This window comes from Eumetopias jubatus, unplaced genomic scaffold (assembly GCF_037043125.1).
Source record: "Eumetopias jubatus isolate StellerSeaLion01/CBP00866 unplaced genomic scaffold, mEumJub1_p1.0 scaffold_1, whole genome shotgun sequence".
Taxonomy (NCBI): domain Eukaryota; kingdom Metazoa; phylum Chordata; class Mammalia; order Carnivora; family Otariidae; genus Eumetopias; species Eumetopias jubatus.
The window spans coordinates 9,340,868-9,365,257 of record NW_028274807.1 but is presented as its reverse complement, the minus strand read 5'-3'; the positions used below and the strand labels follow the sequence as shown (position 1 = coordinate 9,365,257).

Below are 24,390 nucleotides of genomic sequence, written 5' to 3'. Positions count from 1 at the left end.
GGTATTTGTAGGACCTTTCCAGTAAGAGTTTCCAGGGTTCCATAGCAGCGTCCGAGCCAAGGAGAAAGGGCCCTGGACCCCCGCTCTGGTGGTTCTTCAGCTGCTCTCAGGGCTCGGGGCAGGGAGTGAGAGGTCTACACAGGGTAAGAGGAGAAATACACTTAAAAGCAGAGAGCAACAACACAGTGCCTCCCCGCGCACACTGGCCAACAGAGTTGGGCACCGGTGTGCAGACTGCGGTCACGAGGAGCCCAGAAGACCCCTTCGCTTGCAAAGAGGAGCCTGGCCACGTCGGGAGGGGGCCGGCGGGTCCCACAGGCACAGGGCATTCCCAGCGAGCAGGCTGCCTTGTCCACTTTTCATCGTACAAGAAGCACAGCTCCAGAAGTATTTCTCTTGGACACCATGAATAACCCATTGAGACCGACGGTTCCTATACACTGGTGGGCTCCAAGAATAAAGCGTCCTTTTCTTGGGTTGGACCAGTGGAAAACAGAGAAGGAATCTCTGTCTGTGCCAAGACATTAACACTGTCTTCTTGGAGCCTCGTGCTTTCCAGAAAGTTCCGGCAGCCCCTCACCTGGGCTCCGAAGGCTTCGGGTGGCAGTTAACACACTTTTCTAGGGGAGTGGGGGGGGGATGATTTGGCACACTGTGAGCAGACTGCAAAAGCCCTTCTCAATGGCAGGCCATCTAGGATGTTCTTCAAATAAACATGTAGACAGTAGACAGTCGTGTCTATAAGCCAGTGATGGTGATGGTGGAATTAGGCGAGGGGATGGGGGAGGTTTAGAAACCAACACAGACTTCTAGAACAAAGAGAAATGATTAAGGGAACATATGCACTCAACTGCTGGAGGTTTGGCAGCAGTTAACAGGGCATATTGATGAGAAGACGGAGTTTGTGCAGCTGAAGGCCAAGAGGAAATTTCTGCAGGAGGGGACAACGGGGGAGGGAGGTAATGCTCAGTTTGAGACAACTAGAGGCCGTCAGATTTATTTGTGCCATCTGAGATAACTCTGGGGGCCAAACCACACGGCTCATGGTCAACAAAGAGGCATTTATGAACTTCACGAATTTTGCATTTCTGAAAATGAAGTCGCCGGAGTTTGCTTTAGCAAAGGAGACACCATAAATGCCTCTCCATCCCGGGCTGATGATGTTCTCACAAAAGGAAACAGGAAAAAAAAAAAAGAAGAAGAAATAGGAGGGGGTAACCTAATGATCGGGTCCCTGCTGCTGTGGATTTTCTTTCCTCATTTGCGAAGGCTGTGGAATGAGAGGTTTCTGTGCCCGGCAGCTCAGCGCGCTCCCTCGAGTTTACGAACGGGGCGTGTGGGGAAAGTGCTCCGTCTTTCTACTCTGCTCCTGCGTCTGAAACATCCAGACCCCAAAGGGTCACTTTGCCAACGTGACCATTTTGGTTCCCAAGGACATCACAGCACCTCGTGGGTGCCCTGCCAATGGGAACGTCCTGAATTTCACCAGGTGGTTGGAGTAAAGCTTTAAGAATTAAGACTAAGCTAGGAGACAGGCCAGTAGGAACCTGTGTGAAAATTCTGAATGAACAAGTGAAAGAACAATTTAAATTCAGACCCAGTCGATCCATTGGGGGGATTCAAACCTAAGGAAATGGTCCACATTCACCACAGCGCTATAAAAGTAAAAATGTGGGAATCACCTAAGTGTCCAACAGGTAAATGTTGAGTACACCATGGTAGGTGAAGTCAATGGAATAATTCACGGTCATTAAAAATGATAGTTATCAGGGCGCCTGGGTGGTTCAGTTGTTAAGCGTCTGCCTTGGGCTCAGGTCACGATCCCAGGGTCCTGGGATCCAGTCCCTCATCAGGCTCCCTGCTCCGCGGAAAGCCTGCTTCTCCCTCTCCGCCTCCCCCTGCTTGTGCTCCCTCTCTCACTGTCTCTCTGTCAAATAAATAAATAAAATCTTCTTTAAAAAATGATAGTTATGAAGAGTATGTGGGAAGAAATGCTTGCAACACTCTGCTAAATAAAAAAAGCCATAAAAAAACTACATATACTTTTATTCCAACAATGTAAAATTCATAGAAAAGGGAGGGAGGGAGATTTACTTAGGCTTTATTTATTATTTATTAGGCCTTATTAGGATGATTTTTTTCTTTGTTTTAAAATTTCTTAAAGATGATTGGTTACCCTTAAAAATTATTCTGAAAAATTCTGGCCAAAAATAAGCATGGTTTTTATGTTTAGATATAACATATCTAAACTACTGTTCATTCAGTAATTAATTCTTCAAAAATATTTCAAGAAAAGAACTAAAAGATCTGCTTTAAAATTAAATAAGACAATAAGAGTTATCTACAGCACCCATTTTATTGTGAACAAAAGCTTATTTGATAGTATTAAGGAGTAGAAATTCTTAAAACCAGTCTGTTCATATGCAACCAGAGCCTTAAAAATTTTACACCTTCTGACCCAGTGACCATCCTTCCAGGAATGCATCCTGAGGAGTATTCAGACGGGGAAACAAAATAATTCAGGGACAAACTGTTCATCACAGCCTTACGATGTGAAAAATCGGAAACAATACACAAAAATCATAGCATCTTCCCATGAACAACTATCCTGTAGCAATCTGTGATAAAGCCAAAAAGTCCACTGGACTCCATCGGGTGATTTAATCAGGAGGCAAAACCCTACACACACCATGATTCTAATGACGTTTTAAAATATTCTTTTTACAATTGTTAAGAAATACAGCACAAGGGGCACCTGGGTAGCTCAGTCAGTTAAGCATCTGCCTTCAGCTCAGGTCATGATCTCACAATCCTAGGGTCCTGGAATCGAGCCCCATGTCCAGCGCCCTGCTCAGCGGGGAGCCTGCTTCTCCCTCTCCCCTGGCTTGTGCTTTCTCTCTCTCTCAAATAAATAAAATCTTAAAAAAAAAAGAAACAATACAGCACAATATTAGCTCTGGTTATTTTGAGGAGTGTGATTATTTGAAAAAAATTCAGAAAAGTACAAAGCAGAAAATAAGTTCCTCTTCTCATTAAAAGTGTATATTCTTCTAGACTTTCTCCCCTTTTAAACAAATACACAGATATATTTTACAAAATAGGTGTCTGATGATTGGAGAAATTCCTTACTGTGGAGCTCTTAAAATAATGATGCTATGGAGGTATAGTTCTGGACATTCTTAACACACTGATGATAAAGAGGGAATGCTTGAAAACCACACGTTTGGTCCCGTTTATGAAAGCTATTTCTTCCTGCGTGCATTTCTAGAAGAATACAGGACACACGTCAATAGTGGTGGTTAATCCCCGGAAGGTGGGGACGTAAGCTACACCTCGTGATCTAAATTACTTCTTTACGTTGTCCCCTCTAGTCTCGGGGGGGGGGCAAGATTCCAAGCGGCTTTTATTTCCTTCTTTACGCTTTTCTGACTTTTCCAGTATTTCTACACTTGGGGTGCATTCATTTTAGAGCCAGGAAAAACGCTATTTTTAAAAAGATGTATTTAAACTCAGCTTTGCTTTCAGTAGGTTAAGCATGAATCTGCCAGCTCACTGGGTGAACGATCTCATCTCTTCGGGGAGATGGTAGGTCTGCGATACAAGAGCAGCCAACTGGCTGAGCTTTTTTGCCAGGCTCGCTGGATGGGTCCCCCATAATGCACACTGTGTAAGTTCGGCCATGCCTGTCCCTTGCTCTCCTTCCCTGGGGAGCACGTGCCCTGTGCAATGGTGACAGGCTGAGTCTGCTTACTGTCCCTGCACAGACTGGCGAGACGGCATGTGGCTGCCGGCATCCTTCATCAACTTGTGTTCTTGATGCACAAGCTGCACCTTTTCTTTTATGTCTTCCCCCTCTGATAGTTTCAGCTCTGACATCTCCTTTATTCCTAGTGTTCAGAAAGACACATTCTCAGACAACACCCCCTACCCCCCATGCTTTCTATATGTGAAAAAGAACCCAATTAAGGGACCAGGGATGAGGCAGAAGGAGGAGGACCCAGGAAGTCAGACATTTGTTAAGTCCCTATTTCTGATTTTTAAAGACTTCACTGGAAGATAAATTCCCGTATGCATAACCCCATTGACATCTATGTAGTTCAAAGGAAACGGTGCTGGACTTCATTTCAGAAACTTTAAAAAATATATTACATTGCAAACGCCAACCATGATATTCAGGCAGTACTCTTTTTAAAGTTAAGCTAAAATATCAAGATATTTTAGTTCTTCAAAAGTCTGATTCTATCAGTACAATCGATTTTTTCTTTTAAAGCTGCCTTCAATGCAAGAGTGCGCAGCACTGTTTTTAGAAAAAACGCATAGCGGTTTTTGTTAACACCACCATGTGAAATGGAGCAAGGAGCGTGGAGGGCTCTGTGATGCACGGGGATGCACCGGAGACTTCTGAACAGGCAGCTAGGCATGTGGGCGCAAAGCTGGGGTTGACAGTCCCAAGGACGCACGGTGCCACCCAGGGACCCCGGGGGTGGTGGTGGTGGGGGGGCTATTGCTTCTGGCAGGAAAGGAAAGTTCCCCAGGAACTTTGGAAATACCCCAGCAGAGCAGAGACTCAGAGAATCAGATCAAGATTCAAATTCAAATCCCAGTGTTGGCAGAATTAACATCGAGGAAGGGGCTCCATCTCCCTTAATCTCTCCAGTCACCCAGGAAACAGAACACTTGTTCGGGTGTCTGTAAAAAGGAAACAGAATACATGCGGGGGGTTGAACCAGGTGGGTGCTTAAATACAGCACTTTCTCTTTGTTGTGTGGATCCTAGAACTTCTTGCTGTCAGAAGACCTCCCATGACCCCCTCTTGGGGATAAAGAGGGTGGCCGGGGAGAGGGCGGAGCAGTGGAACGTGTGTGTGTTTTAGGACTCTTCTAAAATTCTAGAGATGATGCCTATCCTCTGTACGTCTCCCCCCACCCCCCCCCCGTCTCCGCCATTGTTGTCTACACGTGCACTAACATCTGCACATGGGGCTACAAAGCTTTTAGACTGACACTAGTAATTGGGCTTGGAAAATATTCCCTCTCAGTTCTTGGGTCTCTGAACCCACTTAGCAAAGCTATAAACCGTTGGTTGAACTAGCTATTTGGCTGAATTTTATTTACTTATTTATTTATAAGTTTTTTTAATTTATTTGAGAGAGAGAGAGAGAAATCACAAATGAGGGTGAGGGGCAGAGGGAGAAGGAGAAGCAGGCTCCCCCCTCAGCAGGGAGCCCGATGCGGGGCTTGATCCCAGGACCCCAGGATCATGACCTGAGCCAAAGGCAGACGCTTAACGACTGAGCCACCCAGGTGTCCCTATTTGGTTGACTTTTTAAAGACAGCACTTTCTTTAAGTTTATTACTTGCAAATAATTTTGATCACTGATACACACAGGCACATAATACAGCAGTTTTATTGATATATTTTTCCATTATCTTCTGGGTTTGACATTTAAAGCTGTAACAACCTGTTATCAGTCCACTCTTGCAATATTGTAAATAAGTAAACTTTACATCATATTTGCTTTCCTCTCTTCTGGTGTACAACAGGATGAGTGTGCTTCAACTGCAGGAGAAGTAAGAATTTGGACTGCCCAAGAACACCACCATCACGACCCCGCCCCCGCCAGGACCCCCCAGAAGCAGAGGCCCCACCTGTACCTCTATTGAAGGATGCCGATGGGTCAGACCCTCCGTTGGAGATGCTGTTTAATTCCCGTACCTCCTAGCATACCAACCACTCCTGGGTTTTCAGCTAATATTGCCTATCTCCAACATAATGATCGCATCAACACTACTCCTAAATCACTTCATTGCTCACGGGGAGGGAGTCCTGTGGATTCAGTTTTCAGAATGAGGCACCTGTCTAGTAGACGAAGGATTTATTGATGTTGGTCTGTATCATTCAATCAAGATGAACACAAGCCACTATTTCTTACCCCTGACACCGCACCATAAATAATGGATGTCTGAGCATCACCTCCTACCTTAGATGTGCAGTTACAGAATTCGCAGATGGACCAGCAGGCTTGTGTAGCCAGAGACCGTCCCGGCACCCCACAGCTATGTCTGTGACCGTGTCCAACAGCAGTCCTGACCCTAGATCCTCACTTTATGGACGCAAGCCTTCACTGTACTACCACACACAGGAACTCAAGACCATGTGCTAAGCCCTCCGCTAAGAGTCACCAGATTACAGGATCTTCTCAACCCACTGCTCAGGACGATCAGAGTCCATCCTCTGCCGCTGGATGTGGAGCGGCCCCCCACGGAGCATGTCCACGGCCATTACCACGAGTCATCTACCCCAACAGAGGGCCTTCTGCTGGGAGACGGCGGCTGCCAGCTCAGAAGACAGACGCTGATGCATCTTGACCACATGGCGAACAGACATCTGGGAACCGTTTTCCTGCAGGCCCTGGGTAGACTTTCAACTTGGTCATCCAGAATTGATGCAGATTTTTTTGCAAGACGTGTGGCATTTCACATGTGTTATCTCATCTGAGCTTCACAAATCAGAAGAGGACACAGTCTTGGAAAAGTGAAACCATTTCTGGAAGTCCACAGAGCCAGCAAATCAGCAACACAGATCAAGTTCTGGCTGGTTCTCAGCCTCACGCTATGTTGCTTTTGTTTTTAACCTTTTTCTTTGAAATAATATCAGACTTACAGAAAAGCTGCAAGGATTGTAGGAGGAATTCCTACATGACCTTCCCTTGCACCCAGATTTCTGTCTGTCTGTCCATCTCTAATTTTTCTCACCTGAGCTATATAAGAGTTGCAGCCATCACATCTCTTTCTCCCTCTGTGTGTCAGTGTGTCTTTCCTAAAAATCAAGGGCTTATTTTACATAATCAGACTACAATGATAAAAATCGGGAACTTCATACTGTGATACAACACTATTATCTAATCTGGGGGTCAGCAAACTTCTTCTCTGAAAAGCCAGAGAGTAAACGCTTTAATCTTTGCAAGCCACTGGGTTTCTGTTGCAACTGTCCAACTCCACAATCCGAGCACGGAAAGCAGCTGTGGACAACATGTAAATAAGTAAGTGTGGCTGTGTTTCAGCAAAACTTTAAAGACACAGAGATTTAAATTTCATATACTGTTCATGTGAAAAATACGGTATTTTAAAAAATTTAGTAGACTTAATTTTTTTATTTCTTTTTTTAAGTAGGCTCCATACCCATCATGGAGCCCAACGTGGGGCTTAAACTCACAACCCTGAGATCAGAGACCTGACCTGAGATCGAGAGTTGGACGCTTAACCGACTGAGCCACCCAGACGCCCCGTAATAGGCTTTATTTTTTGAGTGGCTGTAGGTTTACAGAACGTATAGGGTTCCCAGAGACACCCTCACCCCCCACCCCGCTTCCTTATTATTAACACCTTGTCTTAGTGCAGTATGTTTGTTATAACTGACGAACCAATACTGATACATTATGATTGACTAAAGACCGTGGTTTAGTATTAGGGTTCACTCTTTGTACCGTACAGCTTTACAGGTTTGGACAAATGTATACTGCCACGTAGAACAGTTTCCTGCACCCCACCTATTCATCCTTCTTTCCTCCTCCCAACCCCCGATGGCTTCATTGTCTCTATAGTTCTCCCTTTCCCAGAATGTCATAGAGATTTCATTCTTTTCATTTTGTTCCCAATCATTTAAAAATGTAAAAACCACTCTGAGCTCGTAAGTGGTACAGGGATGGGCAGCAGGCCAGATCTGGCCCGAGGACCAGAGTCTGTCTGCCAACTCCTGATCTCATCTACAGAATGTCTTCAAATTTCACCCACTGCCCTTAAAAGGCCCTTGACAGTAAAGCACAACTTCTTTCTGGTTTAGGATTGAATCCAGATCATTTGGTGCAGTTAGTTGTCATCTCCCTTAATCGACTTCAGTTCTTTAGTCTTTGTCCTTCATGATCTAGACATTTTTTGAAGAGTATGAGACATTATGGTTATTTTGTAAAATGCCTCTTGATTTAGATGATCTGGAATCTCCTCATGATGAGACTCAGGCCAGCATTTTGGGCAAGAACAAAGTTCTTAGCGAGGCTGTATCCTTCTTGGTGCATCACATCAGGAGGCACACGGGGTTGTCGGGTCCCGGTGTTGGTGAGTTAACGCTGATCCACTTGGTTAAGGTGGTATGTGACAAGTTTTCCACTGCAAAGTTACTGTTTTTCCATTGTAATTAATAAGTACTTGTGGAGAGATAAATATCATGTTTCTCAAAACATGTAATCTACTAGTTTTAACATCTAATGAATCTTGTTTGAATAGATGATTTATTGGATGGTTGCCAAATAATGATTTTGATTCATTTTTTCTTCTGTGTTTACTTGATGGGATGCTACTATAAGGAAGAGCTTTTGTTTCTCCCTCACTTATTTATCTATTTATATCAGAATGGATTTATGGATTCATATTTGATTTAATAGACTACATGTTTTCCTATCATTTGTTTTGATGCTCAAATTGCCCCAGATTTGGCAAGTGGAAGCTCCTTGAGACTGGTTCCCGTGTCCTACTGACACGTCCCTGTCATCTTTCAGCAGTTCCTTACTTTCTGGCATAAGAAGAGGTTCCAGACTCACTTTCAAATTTCTCAGTCCCAGCCTTGGAATCAGCCTTTTCTCCACAGAGCTCTGGTTCCTTCTAGCAAAAAATGACATTTATGTATTTATGTATTTATTTATTTGAGAGACAGGGGTGAGGAAGGGCAGAGAGAGAGAGAGAGAGAATCTCAAGCAGACTCCACACTGAGCACAGAAGCCAAGTTGGGCTCAATCCCACGACCCTGAGATCATGACCTGAGATGACCTGAGCCGAAATTGGGAGTCAGATGCTTAACTGACTGAGCTACCCAGGCACCTCGAAAAAAATATTTATAAAACAGATCTGGATACTAGGAAATAGCAAAAGAGTGTGTTTCCTTCCTGCCTGCCTTCCTGCCTTCCTCCCTCTGACCCCTCCTCCCATCCATCCATCCATCCATCCATCTAAAAAACCACTAAGGTCCACTGAAAACTCCAGTTCCAATTCAACACCACATGGTCCATTCTATTCTCCCCCTTTCTATATTTGTAACTTCCTTCTTCAATAATTAGAAATCTGGCTCCCATTATCTCAGGTATATTTACTTATTTGCATAATACTGTAATACATAGAAAGTGGTTTCAGAATTGCTGACCCATGCTACTGTGAAAAACAAACTTACTAACTAGCCTTCAATATTTATCTACAGTTCTTTTTTTGTCCATAGCCTGAGGGTACATAGTCAAACATTGTGTTTAAAAGTTCCTGGGCCTTGCTCTTTGTGTCTTTCCTTTTAGTGTGGTTATGTTATTCATCCAAATAAGGTTAGGCTTAATTGTCCTTCTGTGTCCCGTTACAGGGCCCCTCCTCCAATCCTTGTTTCTTTCCTACTGTAATTTCTTGTTTCTTTCTTATTCTTGGTTCCAAGAATCAGAACTATACAGAAAAGCATACTGAGAAGTGTCATGCTCCCTGACTCACCTCGTCTACCCGGATCTCTCCTTCTAACTCTTTTCTGTAAATAACAATTCAACTAATGTCACTAGTTTCTGGTTTATTCTTCCTGTGTGTCCTTCTACACAAATGAACAGATACTTCCCGTGTTTCCTTCTACACAAATGAACAGATACGTGTATATTATTTCCTTTTTCCCCTCCAGAAAGTTACCATGTAGCAGATACTCCTTTGCCTTCTGTGTTTTGTTTTTTTTTTCCCACTCACTATAATCTGGAAACACTCTTTGTGAGTTCTTAGAGCTCTTCCTTCATTCTCTTCTAAAGCTGACGAGTGTCCCACCGTGTGGACGTAGCTTGGCTTATTCACTTAGGTCGTCTCCAAAAGACAGTAGAATGAATACCTTTGTTCTCATAGTTGAAGTGGATCTTCAGGTAAATTCCTAGGAGTGGGATGCTGGGTCAGAAGGCAAATGTGTATGTAGCTTTGCTAGACGCTGCTGGAGTCCCCTGCATTACTAATGAGCCAGCCACAGATGGCACACCTGGGCCCCCACCACCTCACCAGTAAGCATAACGTCACATGTTTTTGGTTTTTGCCATGTGAGCTGGCTTTCAGTGTAGTTGTAATTTGCATTTCTCTTACCTGTAAACTTTTCATACATTTAAGAGCCCTTTATACAGACAGTATGTGTGAATTACCTGTTCATGTCTTTCGCCTATTTTTAACAGTGCATTATGTATCAGGGAATGGTAGGGCTTTATCTGTAGCATCTTGCCAATATTTTCTCCCAGTATGTTGTCTTCTGATTTTATGATTTTTTTTTTTACCATGCAAAAATGTCTGATTTTTTTCTTATATTTATGTAGTCGACTGTATCAACCTTTTACTGCCTCTTGTTTTTTGTGTCTTCAGAGCCTTTCTCTACACCCAAATTCTACAGGAACTCATCTACTTGTTTCTGATACTTACAGGATTTCACTTTAAATTTAAATCCTTGATCCATTTGGGGTTTATTTTTATGAATGGTGAAAGGGATGGGTCTGATTTTATCTTCTTTCCCCCCAAATACCTATCAAATTGTTCCAGGACCATTTGTTAAAAAGTCTATCTTTGGCCTAGGAATTTGAGATGCCACCTTTATTATATACTACATTTATCTACGCACTTGGGTCTATTTCTGGACCTTCTATTCCATTCTGCTAGTCTTTCCATTTATTCACATGATGTTTTAATTATAGAAGCTTTATAGTGTGTTTTAAAATCCACCAAGGCGAGTAACACCTCATGGCTTTTCATTTTCATTGTTTTCCTATTATTGCAAATTTACTTTTCTAAACGAACATTAGCATCTACTTGTCTAGCTTAATTGTTTAAAAATGGTATTTTTGGCATAAGTGCATTAAATTTATAAATTAACTTGGGGAGGACTGATATTTTGGTGATGGCAAACTGCCCTATCTACCAGCAGGCAATGCCTTACACTTTTTCCGGGTTCCTTTTGTGGATTTCAGGCATGTTTCAAAATCATCTCATGTAAATTTTACACATTTTTTTTAAGTTCATTCATTAGGTATTTTATCTTATCTCTTGCTATTGTGACTGCATACCATAATATCTTTTGCTGGTTATTGTTTGTATATACAAAGACTATAGATTCCTGCACGTTAATTTTATATCTTGCTCCTTCATTGAATTCTTTTATTGTTTGAATTAGAGAATCAATGATTCTCTAAGGTTTTCTAGGCATACTATCATAACATCTGCAAATAGGGATAGTTTTTTTCTCTCTTCAATTATGTCTCTATTTGGATTGGCTAATGCCTTCAGAGCAATGTTAAGTAGAAGTAGAGATAGTGAGTATCCTTGCCTTGTTTCTGTCCATAGTGGAACCCTTAGTTTTTAGGGTTCCTCCACTAAGACACTATCTTTAGTATTCACACACACATGCAGTCATATTAAGAAAATACCCATTAATTCTTATTTGGGGAATGTATTTATCAAGACAGGATGATGAATTTTTTTTTTTTTAGGATGATGAATTTTATGAAATGCTTTTTCAGTATCTATGGATTTAACCATGTTTTTCCTCCTTCACTCTATTAACATATTAAAGAACCAATATATCTATAAATACATTAATTTATTTTTTCCAATATTGAACCAACCTTGCATTCCTGGAAAAAAATATTTGATTGTGGTGTATTGTTTTCTTAATGTGGTGCTGGATTCTGTTTCTTAATATTTATTACTTCTATATCGATGCTCAGAAGTGATACTGGTCTGTATTTTTTTGTGTTGTCTTCAACAGATTTAAGTGTCAACATTATTTACTTCCTTAAAGAGGATCTGAATTTTTTTCTTCATTTTCTTTGTGGCCATGCTCTCTCTACTGAGGTCCTGCCTATCAACAAGACTAAAAAGTTTTGGCTAATGATACTAAGGACAATTTCAAGGGAAGCCTTTTCTATTTCTTCTTGAAATGGCTTTAGTACTCCTGGTCTGCCTCAAATCTCTTTGCACCTGCAGTTCTGTATCATTCGCAACACGTGAGGATCAACCAGTGAGTCCCATTTCCATGGACTGAGTTAAGGAATTTCATGCCTATGAACCTGAACTGAGGTTCCACTTCACCCCCGACCATCAGGCTAGACAGACACTGGACTTTCTCAGGAAGGTATGCACCAGGTCTGGTACAGATCAGCCCAAATGACCAGGTCTCCCAACATTCCACAGGGCATTCTTCACATTTAACAAGATACGGCTCACAAGGGAAACCATTTTAAGATTCTCAATCATCTCCATTAAAACATTAGAAAAAGCTGAGAAGATATTTAGATGTTTTGTGCTGCATTTTTCACTCAGTTTTAACAGATGACTCAGTCTTTGCTAGAAACCACCAAGCTCAACAAATGCGAGATCCTAACCATAGAATCAAGGTCACAGAATCAAAGGTGCCTCTAGGGTTAGGTCCTCTAACGAAGATGCACACTGGAACCACCTGTGGAGTTTTAAGAAAAAAAAAAAAAAAAACCAAACCAAAACCAAAACACATAGATGTTAAGGCCTCATCTTAGACCCATCCAATCCCAATCTCCAGAGAGACTGGGTATGCCCTAAGTAATCAGGATACAGCTGGTGCAAAGGCTGGTGTCCTGAAAGCACTGCACCAAAAGCTATTTCTCAAATGATTTTTTTTTAAACTGTATTTCTTAAAAAATCTCCAGAGCTACAGCATGAAAAAGCCCCCTTTCTCCTTTGGCCATCACAACTCCTAAAATAAAGTATTGCATTCTTTTTCTATCCTCTAAGATAACACGGAAACATGCCCACAAATGAGATTTTATTTTCTAGAGCTAAGGTGGTGATTGGTAGTTGAGGACAAGGGGAAAGAGAGAAAGGCATAAGGGACTGGCAATCAGAAAGTGTACACCAGTGAGTGCCACTGTATACAAGACTGTGACTTGGAAATGTCTGAGTTCCTTGTTAGTGTTCTGTTCCCCAAGACTGACTTCATTCATGGTCACCTGAGTAGTTTTCAGCCCCATGAAGCATGGTAAGGGATAGGACATTCTCAGTCTCTCCCTCTCTGTCTCCCTCTGTCTCTCTCACACACACATACAAGGCACTTGTACTCTTTTTTTTTTTTTAAAGATTTTATTTATTTATTTGACAGAGAGATAGAGAGAGAGCACAAGTAGGCAGAGTGGCAGGCACAGGGAGAGGGAGAAGCAGGCTCTCTGCTGAGCAGGGAGCCGGACATGGGGCTCGATCCCAGGACCCCAGGATCATGACCTGAGCCAAAGGCAGCTGCTTAACCGACTGAGCCACCCAGGCGCCCCCAGCACTTGTACTCTTGATCACTACCTCATTATGGCAGGCTTCCAAGAGTTAAGTACACCAGCCAACACAGCACCATTTTCCCTACTCACTTTAAAAATTTCTCCAAGGCCAGGGCATGGGTGGCTCAGTTGGTTAAGCATTTGACTCTTGATTCCGCCTCAGGTCATGCTGTCAGGATCATGGGATCAAGCCCCACATCAGGCTCTGTGCTCAGTGGGGAATCTGTTTGAGATTCTCTCTCCCTCTTCCTCTGCCCCTCCCCCACCACTCATATGCTCACTCTCTCTCTCTAAAATAAACAAATCTTTAAAAAAAAAGAGGAATTCTTCCAAGGTCTTGTGAGCTAATTAATTAATTAATGAGCCATGTATCTTCAATCACAGGTAAAGAATGGGATCTTTAGGTCCTCAGAAAGTAGAGCAAGGTTACTGCATAATCCAATGGTACCATTTACTGAGCACCCAACTATGCGCCTGGGCCCTTAATATGGGCGATTTTCTCACTTAAACAATCCAGTGGCTCTTGTGATGGTCATTGCCACGTGGTCTCATTTTACTCACGGGGAAGTGGTGGCTTGCCGAGGTTAACAGCCTGGTGAGGTCCCAGAATAGTTAACCAGGTTTGCCTGGCTCAGAGGCCCACTTTGTGAGTCACTGCCAAAAACATCTCTCCTTTTATCAAAACAAAATTTGTAGGTAGAAATGCCACCAGTCTCTTAAAATGCATTTTCGAGTTGTATAAATTTGGCAGTCCTGGGGGTTATACGTTTCCCTGGAAAGTTATGAAAATGTACACCCAAAGTGTAAAATCGGAACGGGGTTCTTGCAGTTTTTTAGAATTAAAATAGAGTCACCTTAAATTAAAAAGAAAAAAAGAAAAAAAGAAACACCACCACACTTGCACCAAAGTTGTTTGCTCAGCCCTGCCTGTCTGAGTGGGTGTTTTCCCTACTCCATATGCATTCTTGTTTCACAAATGCCAATCTTTCTTCACCAAATTTACATCCAAACTCACATTGTTTCTTTACCCAGAGAGCCAAGGGGCTGCTGAAACAGCTGGGCAGACAAAGCAATGTGAAGGTAATGAATTTCTTCCTCTAGAAAGAGAGGCTCCACCTTCCACTCAGGCCCTCACTGGGGCCCCTTTTTCCACCCCAATCCCATCGCTGCTTGGAGGGTAATTATGAGCAAGAATTTCCTGCCCCTGCCAGCTGGCCTCACAACCATTGCTTCTTTCACCACCTTGCTGCCCTGAACATCACCCTTCCTCTCTCCCTCTCGCAGCTCAGACCTCTCTCCTGAGACCTCCTTGCACCCCACCCCGCCAGAGATCCAGCAACATGTCGGAGCTTGTTCCACCAGGAAGCTTAGCACCAGCTCAACTCTTCAGTCACCAGGACAAGGGGCCTCTTTCTTTAATGCACGGCTTTGCTCCACGATACGCTGGGTTTACGGCCCCCATGAACTAAACCTGGTTCAGAATCCAATTCCATAACAGATTTTCATTCAAATGGTTATTTTCCAAACCCCCCGCTCCCCAATTGCACTTTCTACCCAACTCCGTTGGCCCCATGAGGCCGGCTTCTGGTGAGGCTCCGTGCCGGTGGGCCACTTAAAATCCTGCTCCCTTGCTGAATTCTTTTATTGTTTCAGCGAATTTTATTGTTGATTCTCAAAGATTTCCCAGCTCTACTGTCGCATCAAGTGCAGAGACAGTTTCACTTCTTTTCCTATTTGTACACCCATGTTTGACTTCTCTCGTCTACCTAAAATGGCTAATATTCCTAGGATGACGTTAAGTAGAAGTGGAGATAGTGGGCCTCCTGGCCTTGTTCCTGGTCTTTGGGGAAATACACTCAGGGCGTCCCAGCCCTCTCCATGAAGTGGGACACCAGCCTTAGGATTCAGAGGATCTTACTCACCTTCTCCCAACACTGGACCTCAGCCTCTCCTCTCACAGATCTGCCCAGGGGCTCTGGGAAATATTATTTCAGGCCCCAGAGTGGCAAAGGATCCCCTGGGTGGCTGGTCTCTGGAGACACCCTCCACCCAGGTAGGGTCCCGTCCCCCTACCCTCACCTCCGCAAGCTTTCCCTCCAGCTCAGCTGGAGAACGTCTGTGTCCCCGACAACGGCAGGGAGCGACCATGTGTCCAGCACTCTAGGACAGGCAGTGTCCGTATCCATGTTTCAACAGGATACTTGTGCAGAGAGAGGAGGATGGGCAGGTGGGAAGTCAGCTTTTCCTGGGGTTTCCTGGACCTTTTCTCTCCGATAACTACCTTCATCCTGCCTTTCACTGCCCCTTTAAAGAGAAAATGCTTCCCATTTGTTAATTGTTGAGAGTTTTTACTGCCCTTTTATTTTGCTTGACATTTTATAATCAATCTTCTGTATATGTTTATATATGCATTTCTATTTAAGCTTTTTCTTTTTTTTAAATCTAAAAAACATAGTACCATACCGCCAAAGGTGTCAGGAAACGCGCTCAAATAAGGACGGGCTCCAAAGACTGCCCTGCCAACAAAATGCCAGTAAAACCTGAAACCCGGTTCAGACACACTGGGAAGGTTCCAACATTTAAGACTTAAAGAACTTCTTTATTCCAGTAAATCAGCTTCCCTGTGAATACCATCAAAATCCTATGCTTTAATGAGTGAGGGAATATCAGAGGAAGGGGTGGAGAAGGAAAGGATTTGGACAAATACGAAATTTAATTTAAAAACTATTATGAGAAGTTTAATTTCCCCTCCCCCAACCAAATACATAAATCTTGCCTGTGCATTTTCTTTGTTTCATTTTTCCTAAAAAAAAAAAACAACTTTTTAAAGGCATCCTGAACCATGAGAAACCACGACGGGGAAATCAGTGGAATGGAGTTTTTAGTAACAAATAATTATTTACTGGATTCCTAATAATTAAAATGCCATGTCAGAGAGATGGGGGAATGTAAAGGGATTTTAAGCCATGTTGCATTTCTTGCTGAATGCATCATCAAACCGGAGAGCAAAGACCTCACGGGAAGGGTAATCAGCCACACGCGGCCATGTGGGCCACCTACAACGTAGGGACAATGCGAGGTACCAGAGTTCTGGGGCAGACGGCTCACATCATGGTGGGAGCAGGTCAGAGCACGGCAAACTCAGACTGTATTTAAAGATGTGAACACGCATAGGAAATGAGCTTGCCTTTGTAGTTAATAATCTGACCTATATACAGCACTGCCGTCGGCCACGTCCCGAAGCTGGAACTTATCAAGGCCAAGAAGTCCCAAACAAATCGCAAGGATGTGGACTTGTCAGATTGTTCAGCTGGTGGCGTGTGTGCGCACGGGCACGTGGGTGGGTGTGTATACGCTGGTGTGCCTTTGTGCCCTCCACTCCAGGTCCCGCTGTAAGTCAGCTTGCAATGCTCTTCCAAGAGTGTCCCCTCGTCCACAGTGTAATGAGGCACCACTTTGATCTTACGCAGAAACTGGCAGTGACGCACCCATTTTGGGGGAAGGGCTGGGCCACTCTGACTCCAGCACCTCCACCAGCCGGGGTCACAGAAACCCCAGTGGAGGTGCTTTGCTGGGGGCATCCATGGGGGTCCCCTGCTTATGCTGAGCCCCAGTCTCCTTGTAGATAAACCTGGACCCTACCCTTTAACCCCCCAGGGCCCCTCAAGGAATGAATGTGTCACACGGCACAGGCACCCTGCGCCGAGCGCCTGGCACGCTGGGGGCACGTAGCTGACATCAGTTCCTTCCTGCTGGCAAAGTGGCATGAATGCAAGGGACACAAGGCTCCTTGGCTGTATGTCTTCTGGGAGAGGATTTGTACAACAGGGTACATGTCGCCCTTGTCTGAGGGGCTCAGGATATTCTGGAGAAAGAGGAACCGTCTCGTCTTCCCTTCCCACCCCACCTGACTGAAAGGGAGCTTAAAAGAAAAGCCCTGCAGGAGGAGAAGAAGAAAGGGGGGGAAATCGGAGGGGGAGACGAACCATGAGAGACGATGGACTCTGAAAAACAAACTGAGGGTTCTAGAGGGGAGGGGGGTGGGGGGATGGGTTAGCCTGGTGATGGGTATAAAAGAGGGCACATTCTGCGTGGAGCACTGGGTGTTATACACAACCAATGAATCATGGAACACTGCATCAAAAACTAACGATGTAATGTATGGTGATTAACATACCAATAAAAATTTTAAAAAAAGAAAAAAAGAAAAGCCCCCAAGAGCACCTGATCAAGCTCTCAAGGGCTCACTAAACGCAGTGTTGTTCCCCTCTGTGGCTGGGAAACGCGCAGTTCACCTGTGCTGCTGAGGGGGCTGGGGGCGGCCTCTGCGCTTAGCTCATCCCCCGGAGGGGGCGTCAGGGCTCCCTGGGGAAACACCGCTGCCTTTGCTTATTTCTTTTGTTCTCACCCCTCAGCATGGCTCGGTTTGGATCACAGGTATATTGTTTTCATTTTGCTAGACTCACTCAATTCCCTCAAGCCCCTGGTAAACTGTTCAGTGACCACTTCCCCCAGAAAAGTAAAAACCGTGGCATTTTGGGGGCACCCGGGTGGCTTAGTCCGTGAAGCGTCTGCCTTTGGCTCAAGTCATGATCCTGGGGTCCTGGGATCGGGCCCCACGTCAGGGTCCCTGCTCAGTGGGGAGTCTGCTTCTCCCTCTCCCCCTGCTTGTGCTCTCGCTCTCTCTCAAATAAATACAATCTTTAAAAAAAAAAAAAAAAACTGTGGCATTTCCTGGAGACTCTGCTTTGTCTTCCTGATGCTGTCTGGTACATGCCCGTCTCTGCACCCATGCTCAATGCTTCGAGAAGCATCCTGCAGCATGTGCTGGAGGAACACACACAATTTTCAGAACTGGGGGTGTGCTGAGCTCATGAAGGGCTGGGCCACGCATGGAGCAAAAGCAGCACAGCATAGCACCCCGTGTCAACAGAGGGGGCCCCAGTGGCTTCTCCTGCAGAAACGCGGGGATGGACACACCTCGAGACCTACTGCTAAACGCAGTCCCAGCGAATGACCCTCGTAAAGCCAAGAACAGTAAACGGAGCTTAACATTCTAATGAAATCAAAATTGCTGGGTGTGCGTTCACAAAATGAAACTGCCTGGAACTTCTCATAACGCTTTTTACGATAAGCATTAAAATGCAAAGAGGAAGATGGAAGTTCCTGCTCCAGACCCAGTCTGTAATGAGTGGGAGCGGAGGCCTCGAGGATAGGGTCCGGGAGAGAGGTGTGTGCGCTGCATTACACTCGGAGATTATTATATAAAATGAGTGTGTTATTAAAAGGATCCTGAAGTCATAAAAAGTCAAAGGAGTTTTTAGTGAGGATGAATAACTTCTTTGGTAAAAAAAAAAAATGAATAACTTGTATTATCATGCTCTGGAGCACAGGGGAGTCCCAAAAGCAGTCACCCCATTTCCTATACACCAGAGATCTTTCGTTGCCAGTAGTTGGGTTTTGTTGGTTTTGTATGGCATTTTCATTTTGGAAAGATCAGGAACCCAATCTTGAAGAAAGTTGGTAGGACAGAATCCCTCCAATTAGCAGATGTGGACCTTGATTACCGTATTTGGAAAAGTGAACAGAAAGACCCATCTCCTCCAGCCACGCCAGCCACTGGACACAATGTGTTGTGTTCTTACTTCTCAAACACTACACACCACCTCATCCATTCATGACACACAAAGAATGAAATTGGGTCAGAGGACTGTGGTCTGATGTTGTGGGGAAAAAAAAAAGTTTTTCATGTAGTTCTCCTTTCAAATGCATTTGATTAGTTAAGAATATGCTAACGTATGACTTTGGGCTTGAATTCCTCAAGTAATTTAAACATTTTGTTTCTGCGCATAAACCAAGGAAATTCCAATTTAATTTCTGGCCAGATAATCATAAATTCTAAATTAGTGGAGGCTAAATAATGTTCCCTTTACGTGGTCAGGAGGATGTAGGATATCTGATTTATGAACGTAATCATGCTACAGATAGTCTGGAAAACAGAAATAAAAGATGCAATCATTCATCCTAACACAACGCAACCATTTTTCCTTATTTCCTAGTCCTTTGTCAGATGCATGTTTTAAGATTTTAATCTACTAACTACTTACTTAACCTACTTTTTAATTGATCTAAGAATTGCTCTATATTGTTAGTCTTTCTGTTGATGAATAATATCCCATTGAGTGACTATATGCCCTGTGTTTCCTAAAGTATGGGTTTCCCCATATATATTCCTATATATTTTCCATATATTTCTTGAGTGTAGATTGCTACAAAGTAGGGTTACTGGATCAAAGGAACTCCTTGTGATCCCTAATGCTCACTACCAAATTGCTTTTCAGAAGGTTGTTCCAACTTACACTCCCGTCAAGGTTTCAACTTGGTTTCAGAGTACCATATCTCCTTGTATCCTTGCCTGTCTTGAACAGTATCACTAAAAAATAAAAAAATGATAAAAAATTTAAAATTTTTAAAAAATCCATGGTTTTTGTTCGTTTGTTTTTTTTTGGCTAATTTAGTGGGTGACAAGCATATTCAGTGAATTGTGAAGGATTGTGAAGTAGGGTCCTATGATGTTATCTTGGCTCTTATATTCCAGAGTAAAGGCATAAAAATAATCACAGAGACATATTCTGTATCTAGCTGCCTTTCTTGGAGTCTAATGTTTCTGCTCATCTGCAGAGAAAGATCCAGAAGGCAGTAGGAATGCTCCAATCTGGTCTGTCAAGACTCAGACAGCAAGGGGGGATGTCTGCACTGGAAGGCGGGTCGGGCTACGCTGTATTACTGTTCTGGCATCATTTTGATCGGCCGGCAGCACACTTGAGTTTCCGGAAGCAGAGGGCAGAATTTTGGTGTTCTCTCCACTTAGAAAAACCATGAAGTCAGCAGAATTTTCTTCAGTCGCTCTGTTCACCATCACTGCCTATCCGTGCTGATTCGGCACTGATATGGCCTCTGATTCTTTTTAGAGCAAAGAATTTGGGTGTTGGACAACGTGCTTTGTACATAGAATAAAATTAAACAATAAACTAAGGTGTGCCTTAGCTTTGAGGTTTGAGCCTGCTTATACTTACAGCGGGTTAAATATGCCTTATCAAAGATCTTCTGAACACGAATCATTATAGAAAAGATTTTGCACGGGGGAAAATAGCAATGGATGTGTCCAAAACACTTGCACACACCTCGCTGGGCCTTGGGTAACCCTCCCAAACACTCTCCATTATACAAAATTTCAAACACACAGTAAGCGAAAAGAATGGTGTAAAGAGCCCCCATGTGTGTGATCACTGTCAACAACGAATAAGCCCTTTAATGCGCGCGGACCGGAAGGAGGCGCCCCACCCTCCCGGCGTCCCGGCCCAGCATCCAGGCTGCCCAGCAGCCAGTGACTCTCCGGTGAGGCAGCTTTTAGTGTTTGCGAGAAGCTGCATCACCAGCTGCCAAATTCCTGCTGGGTCGGCCAAGAGGTATGAACCCAAAATGAAAAAACACGAAGGATTTGTTTTTTAAAAGCAATACATCAAACACAAAAAGAGCTCTTTTGTATGAATTTCGGGTGCGGAAGCCAGAGAAGAGAAAATCATTCTCCCTCCTGGGAGGAAACGGTTTGACCTCACCTGTAACTTTTCTCTTACGGTGTGGGTTTTTCTCACCCCATTAAATGTAACCTACTCTAGGTGGGTTTGAACCATATGGGAGAAATAGGGAGTGATGGAGAAAATGCCCAAGGGCAGCAAAGTGCCCAAGGGCAGGCTGGGGCTGCCACCATCGCTGGAAGGCGGGCCCTCGGGCCACATACACTGTGGGGGGAGGGAAGCAGAGCCACAGAAGGGGGGGGGCACAGGGCCATGTGGATGCCGCTGCTTCAAAGGTGCCTGTCAGACACACAAGGGCACAAGGATCACATTTCCGTGGCTTCAGAAATCGTGTGCACTTCCCCCCGCGCCACAACAGTCTTTGCAAAGGGAAGGGAAAGAGAAAAGAAAAACTGGGAAGAAAAAACAGGTTAGAACGGGGCATCTTCCCACCACTTAAAAAGAAAGGGCCAGCTGGGATGGTGGGAACAGTTTTCACACTGTGAAACCCAAAGGAAAAGCAGAGGAATCAAACCCATGTTCTCGAAGGGCATGGGCCCCAGAAACAGGAGTGCGAACACCTGAAAACCCAGCCGGGGAGCCCTGCCTACTGTCAAGGAGCTCAGGACTGTGCCGCACGGGACGGGAAAAGACAGTAGCAGTGCTGCGTCCCTAAATCCCCATCCCATTAACCAGGTGCCAATAGTGAAACCTACAAAAGGACCCCAGTTACATCACCTGGCGGCCACTCAACAGGCTCCCAGCGCTGACCCCCCGGGACAGGCAGCCTTTTCTTCAGGCACACGGCAGGAGAAGGAGCTCACTTTGGCATCCGTGTGATCAGGGTCAGCGGCCATCTGCCTACACACCATCCCCTGTAGACGCGTCGGAGTGGAAGTCCTGGGGAGAACTGACAATCCGCCGTTTTAGACCTACAAAAATGGCACCTTCCCGTGGCTCAGACTAAGGAGGAGGAGAAGCACCATCAGCTGATTTTTCTGACGTCAGCGCCTGAGGGAATTGCTGCATTGTGATTCCATTGTATCCCTGGGACAGTGCTCCAAGGTGGGGACCTTGCAACCCCATTTGTGGATGAGACAACTCAAGTGATTGATCCAGGACCACAGCTGGTAAGAGGCATGCCCAGTGCCCACGACAAATAAGTGTTCCCAAATGAGGAAGCCAACAGCCAACGAACGTCTCATCACAGAGCTGCTGAGACAGGTGGCGCACTTGGAACCACAGAGGGAGGCTGGTGGGGGAGGCTCTGGGGAAAGAAGGCAGTGCCATGCCAGACCCCAGCCCTTTCAGAGTGACCAAGACCCAAGGGTTGTCTCCACCTTAACTGTGACAGTCACCCTACTGGTTTGCTTTCACTTCCCTTTCATCTCCTTGTGAAGTCACATGCTAAAACACATCCTTGGTGGGAGCCACATCGGAGCTATCCAGGACCTGGGTCTGCTCAACCACACCGGGCATGGAGGGAAACGCGTGGCAATTCCTCTCCATTCCTTTGTTCCTGAGCTTTGCCCTCACTTCCCAATCTCGCAGAAATGTTCACAGTTGGACTTGAGCCCCTAACGTACTTTGAGATGACCTGTTCACAGGCTCAGCTGGTTTCTACAAAGAGGAGAAACCTTGACTTTATCGGGGACATGTAAAAAGTTAAAATTGTTGAGACCTTTAATTACCCTTTCTAATGTTAATGTTCCATTCACTTCTGGATGTTTCCTTAGGGACAAGCACCTTTCTCTAGGCCCCTGCTTCTCCCAAGAACTTGAAGGACGCGCAGAGTCTTGTGTCCACTGCAGGACTCACGGAAACACAGGGTAACAGGGTGCATATTTAGCCGTGTGTCAGTTTTACTCCCTGAAGCAAAAAGGCTGGGTAAGTGGATAGGTTAAAATATTGTTTTTATATTAAAAGAAATACACACCAGAATTATGGGGTAGAAATACCTATGGAGTAGGTAAATACGTAAGGTGACAATACAGTGAAAACAAAATAAAGCAGAGTAAAGGGACAGAGAGGGCCAAGGGAGGGGGTGTCAACTGTGTGTGGATGGTCAGGCAGGGCCCCTCTGGTAAGACATTCGTTCAGAGAGCACAAGGAAGCCAGAGGGTACGCCATGAAGGTATCAGAGAGAGGAATGTTCCAGGCAGTGGAAACTGCAAGGCCAAAGGCCCCAGGTGGGTATGGGGAAGAATAAGGTGGCCGAGTATGTTGTAAATGTGTATAGGAGACAAGGACGGCTACAGGAACGTAGGTTGGGGGGGGGGGGCATGTTTAGGGCTTTTAAGATCTGGATTCTGGATTTTATACTGAATGAAATAGGAAGCAATGTTGAGCCATTCTAAGCAGAAGGATGATATAATCTGACTTTTTAAAAAAAGATTCACTTGGCTCCTATATGAAAAACAGCCTGGGGGGGGGTGGTGGGGTGGTGTCAGTGGCCACAGGGGAGCAACTAGGAGGCTCTACAATGATGCAGGTGAGAGGCAAGGAATGCCAGAAGCTGGGGGAGCGGGTGCATTTTAGATATTTCGAAAGTGGAGCTAACAGGATTTGATGATAGATTGAGTTCCTGAAAGAAAGGGGCGGGGGAGAGCAAGGAAGAGAGAAAGGAAGGAGTCAAGAATGGGTCCAAGATTTCTGTCCTACACAACTGGGGAAAAGGGGACATGCCATTGTGGAAGGAGGAAGCCAGGCGCTGAGCAGGTAGAGGATGGATCGGGCACTGGATTTTGGAAGTGGCAAGTATGAGAGGCCTACTGCACCATCCAGTGGATCTAAAAGGCAGTGTGGACTTGAAGGGAGAAATCTGGACCAGGCTATTTATTTGGGAACCATTACTGTGGAGATGGTACGTAGAGCCATGGGACCCAGTAAGGTAAGCTAGGGAATGAGTCGGACTACAGAGGAAAGACGTCTGAGCACCTTGACTTTGTTCTCTGGCAAAGGCTTCAGGCTGAGAATTCAGAACCCACAGCCCTGATTTCTTTCTCAGAAACGCAAAGCATCTTGACCATGTCAGGTCAACACATCTGAGCTGCCAACCCCGAGAAAAGGCAGAAATGCACCTCCTCCTTTGCTAACAAGTGTCCCCACACACGTGTGCAAAGCAGGGCATGAGGGACACAGGGGTCCCCTCCTGAGATGCTCCTGCCTTCAAACACTTTTTAAATATATTCAGAATAGGAGTAAATGATGACCATATGCATCTTCCAAAATAATGATGACCTTTGACACAAACCACTGAAAACGACTTCAGAGTTTCTGTACCACACACGCTGCCTAGCATATAGTAGGTAGTTTGTAAATATTTGATGAATGAATAATTATGTACATTTCTAACTGAAACCAGAAAATTTGGGACTGTGAATCCTTTACAGCTCAACAAACATGCAAAATTACTATTCGGTGAGAGACAAATATCTGAAGGTCCCCGGTGATCCAACACACCCCCCTTTCATAGAATGA

At 44.6% G+C, this 24,390-nt stretch overlaps 1 protein-coding gene across 2 annotated transcripts in view; it reads right to left on the bottom strand.

The window, feature by feature from the left end:
• HLCS (holocarboxylase synthetase) overlaps nt 1-24,390 on the bottom strand; it is a 216,038-nt gene that overhangs the window by 15,573 nt on the left and 176,075 nt on the right. The gene's annotated exons all lie outside the window — the stretch shown is intronic.